Source organism: Mus musculus, chromosome 3 (assembly GCF_000001635.26).
Source record: "Mus musculus strain C57BL/6J chromosome 3, GRCm38.p6 C57BL/6J".
NCBI classification, from domain to species: Eukaryota; Metazoa; Chordata; class Mammalia; order Rodentia; family Muridae; genus Mus; species Mus musculus.
The window spans coordinates 146,359,649-146,381,741 of record NC_000069.6 but is presented as its reverse complement, the minus strand read 5'-3'; the positions used below and the strand labels follow the sequence as shown (position 1 = coordinate 146,381,741).

Genomic DNA, 22,093 nt, shown 5'->3' with positions numbered 1-22,093 from the left:
ACGGGATAGCTACCGTGCAACACATTCAGGAGAAGAACAGCCATGTCTTGTCCTTAAGTCTCCAGAAGAGGCAGCTTGGAGCTCTGCAGAAGTGCACATTGTGGGACAGGCAGATAGAGTGGAGAGGGGGTGGGCGAGACACACTTGCAGATGGTGTCCGAACACCTATTCTCAAATCCTATTACAGCAGTTATTGGCTGTTCTCTCTGGAGCAAGACTCCTAATCTCTCTTGACCTCATTTGTGTCTGTGAAGGATGATTATAATATGACATCACACATACAGTTAAATGAGAAATTCCTTTTGTCATCTGCCAAGACCACAAAAATAAGTAGGCTCTAGGCCTCCCCTCCAGCCTCACCTGCTTTCTGTCCCCCTCCAACCCAAAGGCATCGGAGCCTGGTGTTGTCTGCTGAGTACAAATGCCATCTTTCCCAGGGCTCTGCCTGAGGAACGCCCTGTCAGGATAATGCATCTCATCATGTTTGTCAGTTTCTGCTTCTGAGTCTGTCAATATTCCCCCCACAAGCCGACATTCCAACACATAATGCGCTTTCTCCAATAATGTAAATCAGAGTGTTCATTTCTCCAAGCCCTAGTCTGCTGGCAAATTCACTTGTTAGAAACTGAAACTCAGTGCAATAAAAATAACTGTACTCTTCAAAATGATAGGCTAGATCTGAAGTTGTATGCAACTGAGAAATATTTATAGCAAAGCCAGTCTAAGAATGTAGTTAACTAAGTAGCACACACATACACACATATTCTTAAATATATTTGTACTGGCTAGTTTTGTGTCAACTTGACACAGGCTGGAGTTATCACAGAGAAAGGAGCTTCATTTTGGGAAATGCATCCATGAGATCCAGCTGTAAGGCATTTTCTCAATTAGTGATGGGGGCGGGGGGAGGCCCCTTGTGGGTGGTGCCATCTCTGGGCTGGTAGTCTTGGTTCTATAAGAGAGTAGGCTGAGCAAGCCGAGGGAAGCAAGCCAGTAAAGAGCATCCCTCCATGGCTTCTGCATCAGCTCCTGCTTTCTAACCTGCTTGAGTTCCAGTGCTGACTTCCTTGGTGATGAACAGCAGTATGGAAGTGTAAGCTGAATAAACCCTTTCCTCCCCAACTTGCCTCTTGGTCATGTTGTTTGTGCAGAAATAGAAACTCTGACTAAGACAATATTATTCCTTACATAACAGGGTTTGGACAAGTTTTAAAAGTATTAGGAATGACAAGATGTTGGTCAGATAAGAGGACATAAGCTAATGCTACTATCACCCAAAGGCTAAGCTAAGATGACGGCAGCATGTTCCAGCAGTCACACACGGGGACTTCCAGTAACACTAGCCCGTGATAGCTTATCTGATTTTCAAGTGGCAACACCCTGCTCTGACTATGACATGGTACCCTCTCTCCCATGGGCTTTGTCTTCAGAATGAGTTCCCAACTGTGATTATATCAAATGCTGCCCTGTAGTAGGCTTCCCTCCTCCCAGGGGAAAGCCCCTGTCTGGCTTTTCTATGGAAGTCTGTCTGGAAATAAGTCAGCCATTCAATATGTCTAATGAGACGGAAGTTGTTCTCTGAGGAAAACCTTAGTCTGGTAGTGAATAAGAATAGCTCAGCAATCCCAGGGCACCAGGCATTGTCTGCTAAACAAAAAGACAATAGAAGCACTAGGGTAGGATAGCAGGATATAGGAGTGCTTTGTGTGTGTAAGTGTTTGCTGGTCGAGGAAGATCTGAGGAAATGGTGAGCCATCTGTGAATAAGTGACTGCAGAAAGGAAGGGAAAGCCAGCCACTCCTTCGGGGAAGTCCGTGAGTGTTGGGTCTCACAGGTGAAAGTTCACAGTCACTGGAAATAAAGATGACTGTCCCCCCCCCCCTTTCCCCCAGCAAACCTTCCAGTTGTTTGCTCTCAGACATGGCTTGGGAATGTCATCGATGTGTATATAGCTGAAAGGATGGAGGAAGATTTGAAAGCGAGACTAACTTAGCAGGAAGTACATGAGTCCATAGCAGACAGAAGAGCTGGTTAGTGGTGTGATAGAGATCAACAGGACTGCAGTGTTCAGAAGCCTACAGGGCACGAGATCTGGATCTTCCAGTGAATAAAATACATGGAAAGAAAGATAAAGAAGGAAAGAAAACCTACAGAATAATAAGAGACACACACACACACAAAAAAAACATCAAACAAATACAGAGCGTGTACCTTATTTGGATGTTAGCTTGAAAAAGCAAGTATTTAGAGAAAAAATCCACAAGACAGCTATTTTATTGAGATAATAGGCATAGCTTCCCTGTGCCAGACAAAGAACTATAGGCAACTAATGATACCTTTCCAAGGTACGAGCTCCCTAACTTGTTATCTAATACCAAATGGTATAGATTCCATGGCCATGACATCATTGCATATATGAATATGTATGTATCTATATGCATATAGGTAAATATGTGAATATGTCACGTAAAAAAGAAAAGGAGGTCATGAATTTGCAAGGGAGGGAAACATAGGAGAGGTTAGAGGGAGGAAAGTCAACAGAGGAAAGGATATGACTGCATTTTAATTAAGATTTAAAAGATACCAAAAAGGGAGAGAAACAGGATCCACGAGACAACTGGAAATAGAATGAAGACTTAAAACCGTGAGGCTTGACTATAAAACTTCCATAAAGAAGCACAGAAGCAGGGGATGGGGACTTCAAAGCCAGTCTGAGTTGTACAGCAAGAGCCTCCTTGCTCAAGTTAATCATTGCCGTGAGTGAGAATTTTGTGTGAGTTTACAGCGCTGGCTGTCTAATCTAGGGCCTCGAGAGTGACAGGCAAGTGCTCTACCCCTGAGCTCTGTCCTCAAGCCCCTCAATGTGAGTTTAGAGCTTAGGCCCCAAACTCAAAGTGCTTAAGAGACAGGGGTGTGTGTTTTCTACTTCTGACCACAATCTCCCTTGGGCGCCTGCTCAAGCTCTTACTCGACGCTGTATCTCACTGTATCTCGGTTGGAGAGACTTTGAGGATTGGAAGGTAAGTGTGAGCTGCTGAAATGAAGCTGTGTCTGCAGGGCTGGGATGACTGAGAGACTGGCATGTCGCAGGTCCAGGGACCAGTTACCTTATCTTGAGCTAGTTCTAGCCCCAGAGTAGTCATTCCTTGCCCATCTCTGTGACAGAACTAATATCCTCTAACTAATAGATAAACACTCTTTGAAATCTATAATAGCAAATTACTAGCTTCCACCAATCCAAAAGCTAAGACTGTCACCAGGCAGCATCAAGGGCATATGGCATAGCTTCCCCATCTCGAGGAAGCCACTTTTCCTCTGTGCCCACCAAGGTAGTTTAAACTTGCTATTGTTTGTTACTTTCTTTGTTCCGTGAAACTATAAAACTTTGTTAAATGTCTTCCGTGTTGGAACATGAAATCGGAGGCAACCTGAATCTGTTCCATGCCAGGGTCACCCCAAAAGGCTCCAGAATAAACCATCTCATATTCTCTTTAGGATGAGAGATGTGACTTTTGCATTGACACAAGCATTGGGGGTGGGGGCAGTCTATCTCATTTTCAGTCTACGTGATGACCATCTGTTGAGCCAACCACTGGGCCTCACCACCTTGCTCTTCTCTCTTTTCTCTGTTGTCGGGTTGTCTAATAAAACCTAGGTCAACCAGAGTCCCCTTTGGTCACACCTTCTCTCACCAGTGTTACATCCATGAGCCCCTTCTAGACCTTTCTAGACCACTGCCTCTCTGTACCCCAACATGAGACCCTTATAGATCATTGCTTCTCTGGGAATCAATCCTTCCAGAGGACAAGATGCTGGTTTCCGCTTCTGTTGAACCTCAGAATCTTCAGGAGACTTAATTGCTCCCCAGAGCATCCTAATCGCAGAGATGCCACAGGGCTTCCTTTCTTAAAGCAGCTACTCATTCATTACCAACCATTTCCCCAACGCTGCCTTCTCTTCCAGCCAAGAAATCGTACCCTCCATGGCAGCAGCCAAGGAGTCTTGAATATTCTTTTTCCTTGGAAACTTAAATGAAGTCAGGTGTTGTCGGAGGGGGTCATGGAATGAGGGGGAGGCACCTTTCTGTCTGCTTTCTCCTGACTTAACACTTCACTGAGTCAATGGTTATAGACCACGTGGCAGGCCAATAGCGAGAGGAAGCACTAGGGAAGTCTATCTAACTCTTTTGAATGTGTTTTCTTCCATTACGACAGTGCTCCAGTAGAAGAAAGTGTACAACAGAGAGTGATTTGGCATTCTTCAAGTGTTTCTAATTGGGCAAGACAGTTGTGCAAGTCCTAGAACATCCAGAATAAAAGGTGGGTGAATGTCATGACTTGACTCAGCCCCAGGCAACTGAACATACAAATGTTGTCCTCATATGACGGCAGAAACAGATGGACATGCTTCTGCCTCTCCACAATGTCAGGATTTATGAAATAATAAACTGACAAGCTAGATCGGCTTGGTTGGCTGCAGTTTAGAATGTAGTTGGAGTCACTTGATCTCTGGCCCTTGGCAAACACAAGTTCTTTGATTATAGTCTTAATCTCTATAGCATCCAGATCACACATCATGCTTCGCACAGCTTGGCCTACGCATGTATGCGTTTGTATGTTTGGAGGCTATAGAAGAGCTCAAAGAGGCAGAGGTAGACACAGATGCAGTTACAGCCACTGCAGGTGGTTGGATAAGATAATGAGGAGCCCGGGGAGGTCTGCAAGAGGCCCACAGAGCCAAGCAGCAGAGTAGCAGGGCTGTGGGGTCAAGCTGAGTCACAGAGGAACAGAACCACAGACTCACAGGGTGGAATGATGGTGGAAGGATGGATGATGGGCAGCAGCGGGGACTATGCTGGATCAAAGCTCCTGGGACGGTTGAGAGCTCTTTGCCTGGGCTTTCTGTCCCTTGGTGTACATACTAGGTAGTCAGGTGACTGGCTGGCTGGGGGGCGTGGCAGGTGCGGGTGGCGTCAACCATATAACGTTAGGCATGTCCTCATCATAGGGTCCAAGTGAGGGTGTTGTGCCCATCATCAGTGTAGCATGCTTAATAGGCCTGGGCCTTGGTCTCTCTGATATAGTTTTAGTATATACACACGTTCATGTGTTCCCAGCCTACTTGGCTAACTTTATAGATGGCAACTTTCACCTTTAGGAGTGAGCAGCCAGTCTGTGCCTCGTGGGTGGTGCTGGACTGTGTCTGTTTACATACACATGATGCAGACTCATCTCGCTTCTGTGTGCGTGTTCAAAACAGAGTCAGTCATACGGTGCTTACTGCATGGAATCCCCAGGTCAAGGCACAGTCGGGAAGCTGCTGTTCCACAAAATATGGAGTGAGCGAGAGCAGGGCTCAGCCCGACCTTCCCACAGTCCACAGAGTTTTTTCCAGTAACCTTTGGAAATATACAATAGGAGTATTCAGCCGGACTATACAATGGAATCAGGGCGCTCGGGAGCAATGAGGGAGGACAGTTAGCATCCCCGGTCACTGTACGTCACATTTTCATTAGAATGCTCGAGTCTCGAGAAGAGAGTTTTAAGCTACAGAACGGGAACTGGTGAATATTTGTGCTTTAAGATTCAGGCTGTTCTGGGGCTGGTGAGATGGCTCAGCGGGTAAGAGCACTGACTGCTCTTCCGAAGGTCCTGAGTTCAAATCCCAGCAACAATTACAGGTGGCTCACAACCACCTGAAGTGAGATCTGACGCCCTCTTCTGGTACGTCTGAAGTCAGCTACAGTGTACTTATGTATAATAAATAATAAATAAATCTTGGGACTGGAGCAAGCGGGGACTGAGTGAGCGGAGTTGACCAGAGCGAGCAGAGGTCCTAAAACTTCAATTCCCAACAACCACATGAAGGGTGACCACCATCTGTACAGCTACAGTGTACTCACATACATAAAAAAAAAAAACAAAAACAAAAAGATTCAGGCTGTTCCATTCACTGATGTTTAAAAACCACAATTGGAGTCTGTTCGTTTTACCATTCCACACTTTGAGAATGTCGGGAGTCACCGTGCTGCTGGCCATGGGTCTGAGAACTTCCAGGCTTTGTAGCGGTTTTCTTCCTAGTTCTATTTGATCAGTCTATGGATATGCATTTTGTCAAGCCATCAAATTACTAAGCACCGTGGTTGGGAGCATTGATGGAATGTGTAGCTGGGAGGTGTGTGACTGGGGAAGGAAATGTTATTCCTGCTTTTTGATTGAGCAGGCAGGGCTCAGAATGAAAAGGCCTTTTATCAGTGTGTAACTGTGCGAACAGAACACAGTAATGGGGCAGCATTGTGCCCAATGGCCAGGTTAAAGGCCACTGAGTTAGAGCTGGTCTAATGAATTTTAAAAGCATCATTTGAACTTCAATCCGGAGAGTAGCAGAGGAAGAAATTCTGCAGCAAACATCCCGCCCCCTGTGCTTTCTAACCTGCACACACTCACACTGGCTTGCACTCTGAGTCCAATGAATACCTCAAAACAAACATCTCTTTGAGCCTGAAGAAAAAGAACTAACTGTAGTCTAATAGGCCGGGAGACTGCAGGCCTTGGGATCACCTGCATTAGCAGACTGAGAAAGCAAACCAACCACTTTCTTTACTTGGGTTAGAAAAAAATTAACCCTCCCCACCCTGTGCATTGTGTATTCTTTTCAAATAGATATGAGATATTGAAACTATTAGCTAAATTTCCTTTAGCTGGTGATAATTACAGAGCTTGAAACCAGTCAAATCGGGTCACTGGCTAAATAGAAAGCCCTCTTTTGTGAGGTGCTGGGTGGTTCTTTTACTCCCCAATGCCAGCAGTAATTTTGTTATTGACAGACCAGCTGATGGGTCAATGCTATTTTCAAATGAAATATGAGCAGATATACCCAAATGAGCTCCTTCTGGAGATGGGGCACTTTGGAAATCCAAGAGAAACAGAGAGACAGCCCTCATCATGGCGCTGTGGGCACCTCACATGGCATTATGGGTTTCGCACATCAGTCTTTCACTCAAATCACATTGTGTCTATGCAAACCTGTGCAAGAATGTGTGAAGAAAGTGGAGAGGAAACTGTGTTTGCAAAGACTGGTTGGCTGATTAGCATTTCAGTACTGGGGAGAGATTAAAATATTTCAGGCTCACATGCTAATCTCCTGCTCTTGGGCTAGTTCTAGCCTCCCCAGAGCAGTCATTCCCCATCCACCTCTGTGTCTGGACTAATGCCTTATGACTAAGTGATAGAGACCCTTTAGAATCCATTGACTTAGCAGACCATTAGCTTCCACCAAGTCAGTAGGTAAGAATGTCACCACACTGCATCTTGAGCCTGTGGAAAAGCTCTCCCATCTCACAGTGCCCACCTCCCTGATGCACACACCAGTGTGACGTAAACTTGCCTCCATTTATGACTTTCTTTGTCCTGGAAAACTATGAAACTTCGTGAACCTGAATCTATGTTAGAACATGGAATATGAAGCAGCCTGTATCTGTGTTCCCTGGCCATGGTCACTCAAAATGGCTTCAGAATATTATTTCCGTTGAGAGCTGTGGTGTTGAGCCAACACAAATGTAAATGAAGAAGGGCCATGAACTACTTCTCTGTGGAAGTGATGGGGAGCAGTGACACAGCCACACCAGTAAGCACTGACCTCCTGATGGAGACAGGTCCATCCAATGGTTAACTGCAACAAATCAATTTATTTCTAAATTTTCCAACTAGTTCCATGCCACGTCCACGCTGGCTTCTGTTTTCAACAGATGACTATTCCTTCCTTGGAGTGAGGTGGATTTCCTCAGGTTTCTTCTTTGCTTTTGATTAGAAATTAGAGTTTTGCATGGAATGGTTCTCCTGGATTTAAATTATCATTTGGAAGTTCTCTCCTACTGTTTCTAGGTTTCGCTGAAGAGGTGGTGTGCCTTCCTTCTTTCTAGTCAAAGGCAATGGGCCAAAGAAGGACCAGGAGCCTAGATTTCTGTTATGTGCACTGTGAACATCTTTGCAGAACCTTGTAAACACATTGGATAACCAGCATGTGCTCATAATGACCAGGGGACAGGTATGGCCCTGCACTGTTTATCCTCATCACCCCCAGTCCCTACATCACCTCTATGCAGCTAACTGCTGCTTTTATAATGTTGCTTGAAGCTTGGTGAGATACAGGAAGTCAAGTTCTCTGGCTGAAAATGTGAAATTCTGGCCATTTTCTCTTGTTACCCATTTGGTAGTAGCTCCCTTCCCTTTCCCACACTGTGTACCACAGTGCACCACCTGGTCTCTCTTTTATTAGTCACTTTGAACAACATGAGTTGGGGTGTTCAGATAGCCAATTCAACCACTGCGGAGCCTGTTACATTGGCTCTCTCCTCCCCAGATCTGTCATTGCATTAGAGCCAACCAAAGTTTAATGATTAAAAAATGGTGGTCCGTGCCTTTACTCTCGGCGCTTGGGAGGAAAAGCAGGCACATCTCTGAATTTGAGGCCAGAGTACCAGGATAGAGAAACCCTGTTTCAAAAACTCAGGCAAGAGAGAGGGAGAGGGAGAGAGAGAGAGAATGGTGGAAGTAGAGAATAGATTCACCCAAAGTTGTTTTCTAACCTCTATATGCATACTATATGCGCATGCCTTCATACACACACACACACACACACACACACACACACACACACACACACACACACACACACACATGGGAAGACTGCAGATATGAAATGGCTTTTGACTTGTGGCAAATTGGTTTTTAGGGAGAAACCTGCTTCTTGTAAAAGACCTAGCCATCAAGGCACCAGATGGCTGTGAGTCTCTGCCACCGCACATAGCTTGGAACTGCAAGTAGAGAACTGAGTAAGGGGCTGTGTAGGAGAAATGACAGGCACTATCTCTGGACCCTCAGTGCTTGGATGGAAGAGGAGCTGGCATCCTCAGTGTTGGGAGTTGTTCCCTCCCAACATTGGTTGCCACCGTGGTCCACCTTCCCTGCATCCCACTTTGCCTTGAGGATGATGAGGGAAGGGTCTGAAGGGGTTCAGAACATTCTTCCCTCTTCGGGAAGAAAATTTCCTTTCTCTGTGTGAACACATGAGCAGTGGGGACTGTATTGACTCCGCACACAATTGTCCATGCTGGGAGGTTTTAAGAGAGGGTGTAGAACCATTTGACTAGGTCGTCCAGGCAACCCTACTGACATAGGCTTGGCTGGGCCCTGAATAAAGGCCGACCCTCTTTAACCTTGCTTATGTCAAACGTCTTCTGGAACATGCTGTGTTTGTGCAACTCATGACTAAACATCACTGTTTATCAATGGAGAATCTTTGTTTAGGTGTTGTCTTAGAGTTTTACTGCTGTGAATAGACACCATGATCAAGGCAACTCTTATAAGGACAATATTTAATTGGGACTGGCTTACAGGTTCAGAGGTTCAGTTCATTATCATCAAGGTGGGAGCATGGCAATGTCCAGGCAGGCATGGTGCAGGAGGAGATGAGAGTTCTACATCTTCATCTGAAGGCAGCTAGGAGAAGACTGGCTTCCAGGAAGCTAGGATGAGGGTCTTAAAGCCCACACCCACAGTGACACACCTACTCCAACAAGGCCACACCTACTCCAACAGGGCCACACCTGTATACTTCAGTGTCTGTGTTCGTAATCAGTTCGAAAATATAGTCAGGTGAGCTTGGAGTGGACCCCACAAGCCTGACCCAAAACTGGTGGCTGCTCTTAAAGTTACTTAATTTTATTTAATTTTATTTTTTGACTTGTGACTTTGATCATATCAGAAGAAAAATTTGCCTTCATGGAATTCTAAAGAAAGTCACCAAGTGAAGCTACAAAATGTGATGGGTAGCCTTGGCTTAACTTAGCCTACAAAGTCCCATGCTTCATGGTCTAATCTTATTTTGTTCACATCTTCTTAGTATTTTTAGAAGCCAACTATCTTAATAGCAAGCACTTGTTTCTCCTTCCAGAACAAAGAAAAATTAGAAACTTTCAGAGAAATAAATTACACTAGTAACCTCAAGGGGGTCTGTTACTTACCTAGCTTCAAACCCAGCTACCACACATCACACAGACACAGACCACACAGACACAGACAGATCTGAGAATAGTTACTTGAGTAAGGCAGGCTTCCTAGGAAAACAGAGCACAGTCTGAGTAGTTCAGAAGAATATTTAACAAAGGATATTAAGACTATCAGTATCAAAGACCATGCTGCTGGGAATCAGGTGTAAACTGCGTTAGAGGCACCATGACAGTGAGGCACTGTAGCTCATACAAATGGGGAAGAGACAAGACACCAGGAGTCAGGTAACCATAGTTAACAGTCCCAAACCTCCGGACAATGGGGCCATTCTTCACTGTATTTTCCTCACTTCAGCTAAGGTTGCTTATGTAAGACTGACTCAAGGCCACGTGCCTGTCCCCAGCTGCCAGAGAGGCCAGAACGATCTGAGGAAGAAGAAAGTACTACAAACACTAGTTCAAAGTAGGCCAGCGGATGGCAAGCCTGGGCATGGTGACATCAGCCTTTCCCTGCTTGTCCAACAGCAACACTCAAGTTCCTTCTCCACGGACATGGCCGACTCTTTATTCTCTCTTTGGTTTTGTTTTTTCTATTTAATTAATTTTGATACAGGATCTGACTTTGTAGTCCAGCATGGCTTGGAGCTCACAATGTCACCCAGGCTAGCCTCGAACTCATGGTAATCCTCCTGTCTCAGTTTCTGGTGTACTGAGATTACAGGTATGTGCCGCCATACCTGACTCTCCCAGCTCTGCTTCATAAGAGCCAGGCTTGCTCTTTATGTTACAAAATAGGCATCCTGTGACGAGAATCAGGACCTGAGGACCACTTCCTCCTCCGTCCTCCCTCCGTGATCCTCAGGTCTCTCTCTACATTTGTGAAGCAGAGCGCTTCTCCTGTGTGAGACCATGGCTTACTTTCTTTAGTGTTACTAAGCACAGTCATGGAGGCTGGCAAATTATATACTGAGCACCAGAAGGAAGGAAGTTAGGGGGAGGTGATGGTGTGTGGGGTTGAGGGTGTAACTTCTATCCTAGGACTAGCAGCCTAGAGAACTCCCTGGCGCTTGGAGTGGCTGGACTTTTTGTTCTATTTAGGCTCCCTACTTAGATTAGAAGAGCTTTCCACCATCACAGAGAATTGTACTTAACCAAAATGCACTGTTTTTCAAGTTGTTTGCATCCAAACAGGCTAAGTTGGAGCATAATTATGATCACAGGGATTTTTCGCTCATTTTTGTAAGCAGATTAATGACAGGTCTAAATATAATATACATTTGTATTTTATACTACTGCCAAATCCCTGTACTTATTTACCATCCTCTGCAAGAATAAAAACAAAAACCAGGGATGATGCTAAATGCCTGGGATCCTCATGCTGGAGGGGAAGAAGCAGGTAGATCAGGAGTTCAAGGGAAAGCCACATCCACATAGAGGTTAAGACACTCAGGGCTACATGAGACCCTGCCTCAAAATTAAATATAGATTATAATTACCTCTTAATAATAATCCTATTACTCTGAGTTGTAGAAAAAGTTATCAGAGATATCTAGACTCCTCACAGTGAAAATATCTATTGAAACCTCACTCTCTTTATGCCCTGACCACTGCCCCTTCATTCTGAAGGCAGCAGTTTAATTATTGCAATCCTAGAGCACGGGTACCCACTTGGAATCGTGGCAGAGCTTAGTGCTCTGGCACAAGTCTCACACTCTTAAGTGTGGAATGTGGCATCACACACACATTCTCCACCCTCAAAATCATGAGTTGAAATAAGACTTTTGGCCCTTGAGATCTCACGCGGCCCAGGGGTAGTTGTCTTTAACACCCCGTCTGGATGCTCTACCCAGGGGATAGTCAATCACCTGTCGATTACTTCATTCTCCTACAAAAATAGACATAATGTGAAAAAAATAGGAAAACTTAACAATAGAAGGGTAACAGACTCAAAGGAAAGGTCACTGCAAGAAACACAACATGACATTTTACATATTTGCTGGTGGCACACCGTAAATGGCTCCGGTATTTCTAGTGGCGAGTGGGAGGGAGAAACTCAACCAGTTACAGGACTGGGCATCTTCCAGAGACGAGTGAATGGGAAATGCTCAAGAGAAATCAGCTCTCCTTGATTGTGAGTCTCCTACGAACATGAACTAGTACAGAGAATTATGATTCAGGGTGTCTTGATAACATTGATAAATACATATTGTTGTTTTCTTATTTGTTTGTTTGAGACAGGGTCTATGTAGCCCTGGCTGAGCTGAAACTCACTATGTAGACCAGGTTGTCCTCAGAATCACAGAAATCCACCTGGTTCTACCCACTGCATGTTGGCATTAACATTATGGCATGAAATTTCTAATAAAATTCACACATTAGTGGCTTTTATTCTCTTGCTTATCATAAGGGATCTTACAGTAGGTTAATTTAACAGAAAAATGTTCTACAAAGTATCAAAAATAATCTAGTCTCTGTGTCGTTCTCTGAAGCTTAACCTAAGAACAACATCTGGACACTGGGATGGTTGAGAACATCTGGACACTGGGATGGTTGAGAACATCTGGACACTGGAATGGTTGAAAACATCTGGACACTGGGACGGTTGAGAACATCTGGACACTGGAATGGTTGAGAACATCTGGACACTGGGATGGTTGAGAACATCTGGACACTGGGATGGTTGAGAACATCTGGACACTGGGATGGTATACTTTCATTATACATATCAATATGCTCTCATTTTATAGGTGCTTCTGGGAATATCTGAGTTTGGGGACCAGGTTTAACTCTGAGGGACCCAGATTCCTGTTATCATCTGTTGTCCTCAGAGTGGACTATCGGACTCAGGTTTTTAAAGTTTGTGGAGAGATGTTTGCATCTGTACTTACAAAGCACCCACAGTTCCCTCTTTCTGCAGTGCCACTATGTGGGCAGTCCTTCTCTTGTAAACACAGAGTATTATCTGCTTCTTCAGAATCATGAGTCTTCCTTCCTCTCAGCTTTGAGTTTTGATTTCTGAAATATTGATAGAATTTCCCTCTGGCAATATCTCATATTATTTCTTTTTGGCTAGGTCTCACCTATGTAGAACAGCTAAATACAATATAATATCTCAAATGAAAATTGAAGCTTAGCTGGGTGTGGTGGCTCATGCCTTTAATCCCAGCACTCGGGAGTCAGAGGCAGGTAGATTTCTGAGTTCGAGGCCAGCCTGGTCTACAGAGTGAGTTCCAGGACAGCCAGGGCTATACAGAGAAACCCTGCCTCGAAAAGCCAAAAAAAAAAAAACATTGAAACTTATATAAACAATGAATGATATATAAGTATGTTTATTCGAAGCAATGTTGTAGATAAGTATTTGAAATTAAAATTTAACTTACTTTAGAAAATTGAAAACATGTTCACATACATACTTATACATGGATGTTCATAGCTGTTATTTGTAAAACCCTCAGAGCATAAATGATGAATGGATTAACAGTGGTCTATCAAGATGAATGGGAATACAATGGCCATTTGTATTAGTCAGGGTTCTTCAGAGAAACAGAACAGTAAGATGTGATAAGAAATTTATTATTAAGAGTGGCTTACATGGGCTGGCTAAGTGGTTAAGAGCACTGACTGCTCTTCTAGAGGTCCTGAGTTGAATTCCCAACAACCACATGGTGGTTTACAACCATCTGCAATGGAATCTGATGCCCTCTTCTGGTGTTTCTGAAGACAGCTACAGCATACCCATATACATAAATAAATAAATCTTTGTTTTTAAGGTGGCTTACATGATTCTGGACAGTCGATAACCCATAATTCACTGCCTGGAATCTGGAGACCCAGAAAAGCTGATGATGTAATTCAACCCATGTCCAAAGACCCAAGAACTGGGGGATCTGATATTGTTGATTTTGGTCTGAGTGTAGGAAAAGGTGAAATGGGGTGCCCTATCTCCACGGGTGGCCAGAACAAGCAACGAATCTCTCCTCTTTCTCCCATCTTGTTTTAGCCAAGCCCTTGGCTTTCCAGACAATGCATTTTCCCATTGGGGAGTGAAATCTACTTCACTGCAGCCAGAGGCTCAAATGTGCATCTCTTCTGGAAATAGCCACACAGACATACCCAGAAAGAATGTTTAACAAAATATCTCAGCTTTCCCTGTTCTAGTCAAATAGACGCAAGCAAATTAATAATGACATCATGCAATGGAACAGTATCAGTCCCCAAAAGAATGATTTGAAGGCTTATACTGTAGTATGAGTGACTCTATAAAATATGCTGTGTTAAAAAGGTTATACCGGAGGGTTATATATTTGAGTCTATTTGTGTGAATAAATAGATTCTTGGAAGAGAAAGCAGATTAGTGTTGCCAGGGGCTGGAGGAAGAGAAAAATGGAGACTGACTGTTAGTAAACACAGGTTTCTTTTGGAGGAGATAAGAACATGCCAGAATTAGAGAGTAGTGATAGTTACACAACTCTGTGCTTATATTGAAAATTACTGTTCTGTGTGCTTTCAAAAGATAACTCATAAATGTGTTATAGCTGGATAAAAACATACAATAAAATTTAACAATATTCTGAATTATTTGCTAAATGTGGGTGTGCTTTACTGATAAAACCCAAATAACATCTCTCTACATTCTAGCTGCATGGAAACCCTGTAAGAGTTTCTTTGCGGCTCCTTGTTTTAGTCACCGTTCTATTGCTGTGAAGGGATATCATGAGCAAGGCAGCTCTTATAAAACAAAGTATTTAACTGGGAGCTCGCTTACAGATTGAGAGATTTAGTACACTGTCATCATGGTGTTGGGGAGCATGGAGTCAGGAAGCATAGTAGTGGGCAGGTTGCTGCTGCAGAAGTAACTGAGAGCTAAGTCCTGATCTGCAAGCGGGGGAGGGGAGGGAGGGAGGGAGGGAGGGAGAGAGAGAGAGAGAGAGAGACAGAGAGAGACAGAGAGAGACAGAGAGAGACAGAGAGAGAGCGCGCGCAGGAGCGAGCCTGGGTCTGGCATAGGCTTTTGAAGCTTCAAAGCCTACCTGAGTGACACACTTCCTCCAACAAGGCCACACCTTCTAATCCTTCTAATCCTTTCAAAGTCTCCACTCCCTGGTGATTGAGCATTCAAATACATGACCCTATGGCAGCCATTCTTTTGTTTTTAATTTATTTTTTATTAGATATTTTCTTTATATACATTTCAAATGCTATCCCGAAAGTTCTCTATACCCTCCCTCCGCCCTGCTCCCCTACCCACCCACTCCCACTTCTTGGCCCTGGCATTCCCCTGTAATGGGGCATATAAAGTTTACAATACCAAGCGGCCTCTCTTCCCAGTGATGGCTGACTAGGTCATCTTCTGTTACATACGCAGCTAGAGGTATGAGCTCTGGGGGTACTGGTTAGTTCATATTGTTGTTCCATCTATAGGGTTGCAGACCCCATCAGCTCCTTGGGTGCTTTCTCTAGCTTCTCCATTGGGGGCCCTGTGTTCCATCTTATAGATGACTGTGAGCATCCACTTCTGTATTTGCCAGGCACTGGCATAGGCTCATAGAAGACAGATATAACAGGGTCCCTACAGCAAAATCTTTCTGGCATATGCAATAGTGTATGGGTTTGGTGGCTGATTATGGGATGGATCCCCGGGTGGGGTAGTCTCTGGATAGTCCATCCTTTCGTCTTAGCTCCAAACTTTGTCTCTGTAACTCCTTTCATGGGTATTTTGTTCCCTATTCTAAGGAAGAATGAGATATCCACCCATTGGTCTTCCCTCTTCTTGATTTTCTTGTGTTTTGCAAATAGTATATTTGGTGTTCTAAGTTTCTGGGCTAATATCCACTTATCAGTGAGTGCATATCTAATGACTTCTTTTGTGATTGGGTTACCTCACTAAGGATGCTATCCTTCAGATACATCCATTTGTCCAAGTATTTCATAAGTCCATTGTTTTTAATAGCTGAGCAGCCATTCTTATTAAAGCCACCACCCTCACAACGTGGAAGTCTGTCACAATGTTGATCATCTGCGAACGGTAGATATCACTATGAGTTATGAAATTGACCGCCCTGGATTGTTTTTATCTCTCGCCCCGACCAGCTTTGTGACTGTTGCATCACCCGGCTTTGGGTTTTTTGCACACAGTTTGTTGGTACTAGTTTTGCAGCCATTTTTACTGCCCAGTGACCTCGCTTCCCTGGTCTTCTCTCCTTCAGTCTTTGTTCATCAGAGCAGACAGCACAGGACTTTCAAGTTAGACTTTAGACAGCGTTGCTTCTTTGCTGAAGATTCTTCATTGATTTCTCGGGAGACTTGAGGTAAAGGGGGGAGAGACCCGCACTGAGCAGAAACCTTTGAGTGTGGAATCAAAGTGAAACAAGAGAGACACTGTGACTAAAGTAACACTAATACAAATGGCCGAGGGATGTAGAGCCAGAGACTCCCAGAAAGCAGACTGTCACATTTACTGAGTGTGCACAATAGGTGCACCGGGGCAGGGCTATTGTCCAGAAGGAAAAGAACTTGCTACCAGCACCAAGGTTCAGATTCACAAAACCCACATCAAAGCTGTGACTATGATAGGGAAGGGTAGAAATATCTGGAGCAAGCTGGCTAGCCAGACTATCAGAGAGAATGTGTTACAGGTTATGTAAGGTATGAAAGGTGAAGAATGATGAGGGAAGCTGCCCAATGTCATTTCGGGGCCTCAACTTGTATGTGCACACATATATGAACACACATACATTCATGCATGTGCACTACATACACATGCAAAAACAAGTGCGTGGATACAAATGCAGCAAGCTATCTGTGATGTTTCTATCTAAATAATAAGTCAGGCGGTTTGTCTAAAGAATAGTGATATTTATTTAGAGTGTCAGGGCATTGTAGCCAGAATACATGTATCTCAAGAAGGCTGAGGGAAGGAGACATTTTAAAGGCAAAGATGAGACAGATTGCACCATGTATTTGCAGCAACCATTCTTGATCATGTTGACTAATGACAGGAGATCAGCTGTCCAACATTGAACAGTTGTCGAGTCTATGTTCTCACAAAAGCATATTTCTAAGAGTTGTGAAGGATGCTCACAGAGTCTTTGAAGAATTATCATGCCACCTTGTGTGAGAGCATTTCGTTACGACCTCCTGACTACAGGTACTTTTAGAGCTGACTTTATTTTGATTCTGAAAATCATCACGGATGTGATATAAGCTACCCTGAAATGATTTCAAGTAAAAGTGATCAACACAAAGAGACTGAGATCAAACTACACACAAAGTTATTCTACAGACAAATACCATTAAAATGAAACATAGTGTCAACCACACACCAAGTTACTCTACAGACAAATACTACTAAAATGAAACATGGTATCTCTTTTATTTATTCATTGCTTGTCTCAAATTCTCTATATAGCTGAGGATGGCTCTGAGTTCCTGGCCCTTCTGTTTCCATATCCAACGTGTTAGGATTACAATTGTGAGCCACCATATTCAGCATTTAATCCCAGTACTTGGGAGGCAGAGGTAGGCGAATTTCTGAGTTCGAAGACAGCCTGGTCTATACAGTGAGTTCCAGGACAGCCAGGGCTATACAGAGGAACCCTGTCTCGAAAAACCTAAACAAACAAACAAAGTCAAAGCTATGGGGTCATTAAAAAGAAGCTTAAAGACACTAATGAAGTAATGGAAGACATAAGAGAACAAGTTAAAAGTAGTAGAAAATAGAAATGAAATGACCAAATAAAACTCAGTGAAGAATAAAGAATATGAAGTCTGGACCAGGAAGAATTGCAGAGTAGATAAACACAAGCAACAGTATCCTGATGTGCCTTATGAAGGACGGGAAAGGATGTTGTTTTCAGACAACTAGACATGTGTAACAAGTTTAAATGACATATTTAAGATCCTCCAAGAAAGCAAATGTAAGAATTCATACCCAGCAAAATGACTTTCACATTAAAAGATACAAGATGCTATTGACATACAAGGGATGGGGTGCATCACTCCCCTGAGCCATTTGCAGGCACTAACTCTGAGACCAAGGATCAAACAGCCAGAACAAGTCAAGATGCCACTTCAGTAGCTGGTTGTGAACATTGAAGATGCTGTTCTCTTTGGACACAGAACTGCTACATATAAAAGCAGAGAGTAGAGCTAATACATAACCCATGAAAAACCTACTTCACTATTTCAGAAATCATTATTGCTGCTGTCAGAGTTGTTACTCTGAGAGCATCCCGCAGGTAATGTGGCACAGACCTAATGCTACCTAATTCTATCCATATATCCTATGATCCATTGTCCCCCTGGACACTAACGTCTTTCTATGTAAGAAAAGACTTTTGATATGTCTTGTTAAGGTTTCCACTGCTGTGATAGAACACCATGACCAAAAGCAAGTTGATGAGGAAAGGGTTTATTCAGCTTATATTCCACATTGCAGCCATCATTGGAAAAAACAAACAAAAAAGACAGGAACTCAAACAGGGCAGGAACCTGGAGGCAGGAGCTGATGCAGAGGCCATGGAGGGGTGCTGCTTACCCACTTGCTCATTGTGCCTCACTCAGTCTGCTTTCTTATTGAATCCAGGACCACCAGCCCAGGGGAGGCACCATCTACAATGTGCTGGGCCTCAGACATCAATCACTAATTAATAAAATGCCTTACATCTGGGTCTTATGGATGCATTTTCCTGAGATTCCCTCCCACCCCCCACCCCCCACCCCCCACCCCCGTTCGGATGACTATAGCTGTGCCTGGGCTGGGGAATGGTGGCCCACACCTATAATCCCAGCACTCTGGAGTCAAAGGCAGAACTCGTGCAAATTTGAAGGAACCTAGACCACACAATAAGTTCCCTGTTTACCTGGGCACCAATGTGTTCTGTATGTGTGAGTCCAGGGATACAGTGGCCAGTCTAGGTTCTTATCAACTCCTGAGTACCCAGGTTGGGGTTCTGAAACACTAACTCACATTAAAGTAAGCTGGGGTTCTTTTTTTTTTTTTTTCCATACTAAATGAGTTGTTTTTCTTTTTTTTTTTCCATTTTTTATTAGGTATTTAGCTCATTTACATTTCCAATGCTATGCCAAAAGTCTCCCATACCCACCCACCCCCACTCCCCTACCCACCCACTCCCCCTTTTTGGCCCTGGCGTTCCCCTGTACTGGGGCATACAAAGTTTACGTGTCCAATTGGCCTCTCTTTCCAGTGATGGCCGATTAGGCCATCTTTTGATACATATGCAGCTAGAGTCAAGAGCTCCGGGGTACTGGTTAGTTCATAATGTTGTTCCACCTATAGGGTTGCAGATCCCTTTAGCTCCTTGGGTTCTTTCTCTAGCTCCTCCATTGGGAGCCCTGTGATCCATCCATTAGCTGACTGTGAGCATCCACTTCTGTGTTTGCTAGGCCCCGGCATAGTCTCACAAGAGATAGCTACATCTGGGTCCTTTCAATAAAAACTTGCTAGGGTATGCAATGGTGTCAGCGTTTGGATGCTGATTATGGGGTGGATCCCTGGATATGGCAGTCTCTACATGGTCCATCCTTTCATCTCAGCTCCAAACTTTGTCTCTGTAACTCCTTCCATGGGTGTTTTGTTCCCAATTCTAAGGAGGGGCATAGTGTCCACACTTCAGTCTTCATTCTTCTTGAGGTTCATGTGTTTAGCAAATTGTACCTTATATCTTGGGAATTCTAGGTTTGGGGCTAATATCCACTTATCAGTGAGTACATATTGTGTGAGTTCCTTTGTGAATGTGTTACCTCACTCAGGATGATGCCCTCCAGGTCCATCCATTTGGCTAGGAATTTCATAAATTCATTCTTTTTAATAGCTGAGTAGTACTCCATTGTGTAGATGTACCACATTTTCTGTATCCATTCCTCTGTTGAGGGGCATCTGGATTCTTTCCAGCTTCTGGCTATTATAAATAAGGCTGCTATGAACATAGTGGAGCATGTTTCCTTCTTACCAGTTGGGGCATCTTCTGGATAAATGCCCAGGAGAGGTATTGCGGGATCCTCTGGTAGTACTATGTCCAATTTTCTGAGGAACCGCCAGACTGATTTCCAGAGTGGTTGTACAAGCCTGCAATCCCACCAACAATGGAGGAGTGTTCCTCTTTCTCCACATCCACGCCAGCATCTGCTGTCACCTGAATTTTTGATCTTAGCCATTCTGACTGGTGTGAGGTGGAATCTCAGGGTTGTTTTGATTTGCATTTCCCTGATGATTAAGGATGTTGAACATTTTTTTCAGGTGCTTCTCTGCCATTCGGTATTCCTCAGGTGAGAATTCTTTGTTCAGTTCTGAGCCCCATTTTTTAATGGGGTTGTTCGATTTTCTGAAGTCCACCTTCTTGAGTTCTTTATATATGTTGGATATTAGCCCCCTATCTGATTTAGGATAGGTAAAGATCCTTTCCCAATCTGTTGGTGGTCTTTTTGTCTTATTGATGGTGTCTTTTGCCTTGCAGAAACTTTGGAGTTTCATTAGGTCCCATTTGTCAATTCTCGATCTTACAGCACATGCCATTGCTGTTCTGTTCAGGAATTTTTTCCCCTGTGCCCATATCTTCAAGGTTTTTCCCCACTTTCTCCTCTATAAGTTTGAGTGTCTCTGGTTTTATGTGAAGTTCTTTGATCCACTTAGATTTGACCTTAGTACAAGGAGATAAGTATGGATCGATTCGCATTCTTCTACAGGATAACAACCAGTTGTGCCAGCACCAATTGTTGAAAATGCTGTCTTTCTTCCACTGGATGGTTTTAGCACCCTTGTCGAAGATCAAGTAACCATAGGTGTGTGGGTTCATTTCTGGGTCTTCAATTCTATTCCATTGGTCTACTTGTCTGTTTCTATACCAGTACCATGCAGTTTTTATCACAATTGCTCTGTAGTAAAGCTTTAGTTCAGGCATGGTGATTCCACCAGAGGTTCTTTTATCCTTGAGAAGACTTTTTGCTATCCTAGGTTTTTTGTTATTCCAGATGAATTTGCAAATTGCTTCTTCTAATTCGTTGAAGAATTGAGTTGGAATTTTGATGGGGATTGCATCGAATCTGTAGATTGCTTTTGGCAAGATAGCCATTTTTACAATGTTGATCCTGCCAATCCATGAGCATGGGAGATCTTTCCATCTTCTGAGATCTTCTTTAATTTCTTTCTTCAGAGATTTGAAGTTTTTATCATACAGATCTTTCACCTCCTTAGTTAGAGTTATGCCAAGATATTTTATACTATTTGTGACTATTGAGAAGGGTGTTGTTTCCCTAATTTCTTTCTCAGCCTGTTTATTCTTTGTATAGAGAAAGGCCATTGACTTGTTTGAGTTTATTTTATATCCAGCTACTTCACCGAAGCTGCTTATCAGGTTTAGGAGTTCTCTGGTAGAATTTTTAGGGTCACTTATATATACTATCATATCATCTGCAAAAAGTGATATTTTGACTTCCTCTTTTCCAATTTGTATCCCCTTGATCTCCTTTTGTTGTCGAATTGCTCTGGCTAATACTTCAAGTACTATGTTGAAAAGGTAGGGAGAAAGTGGGCAGCCTTGTCTAGTCCCTGATTTTAGTGGGATTGCTTCCAGCTTCTCTCCATTTACTTTGATGTTGGCTACTGGTTTGCTGTAGATTGCTTTTATCATGTTTAGGTATGGGCCTTGAATTCCTGATCTTTCCAAAACTTTTATCATGAATGGGTGTTGGATCTTGTCAAATGCTTTTTCTGCATCTAACGAGAAGATCATGTGGTTTTTGTCTTTGAGTTTGTTTATATAATGGATTACATTGATGGATTTTCGTATAGTAAACCATCCCTGCATCCCTGGAATAAAACCTACTTGGTCAGGATGGATGATTGCTTTAATATGTTCTTGGATTCGGTTAGCAAGAATTTTATTGAGGATTTTTGCATCGATATTCATAAGAGAAATTGGTCTGAAGTTCTCTATCTTTGTTGAATCTTTCTGTGGTTTAGGTATCAGAGTAATAGTGGCTTCATAAAATGAGTTGGGTAGAGTACCTTCTACTTCTATTTTGTGAAATAGTTTGTGCAGAACTGGAATTAGATCTTCTTTGAAG

At 43.4% G+C, this 22,093-nt stretch overlaps 1 long non-coding RNA gene across 1 annotated transcript; it reads left to right on the top strand.

Moving 5' to 3' along the window:
- The first annotated feature begins 2,797 nt into the window (after positions 1–2,797).
- Positions 2,798–14,589, top strand: Gm10636 (predicted gene 10636). The gene is made up of 3 exons (NR_033542.1): positions 2,798–3,020; positions 4,215–4,319; positions 12,499–14,589. It is a non-coding gene; the product is annotated as a predicted gene 10636 (long non-coding RNA).
- Positions 14,590–22,093: the final 7,504 nt, after the last annotated feature.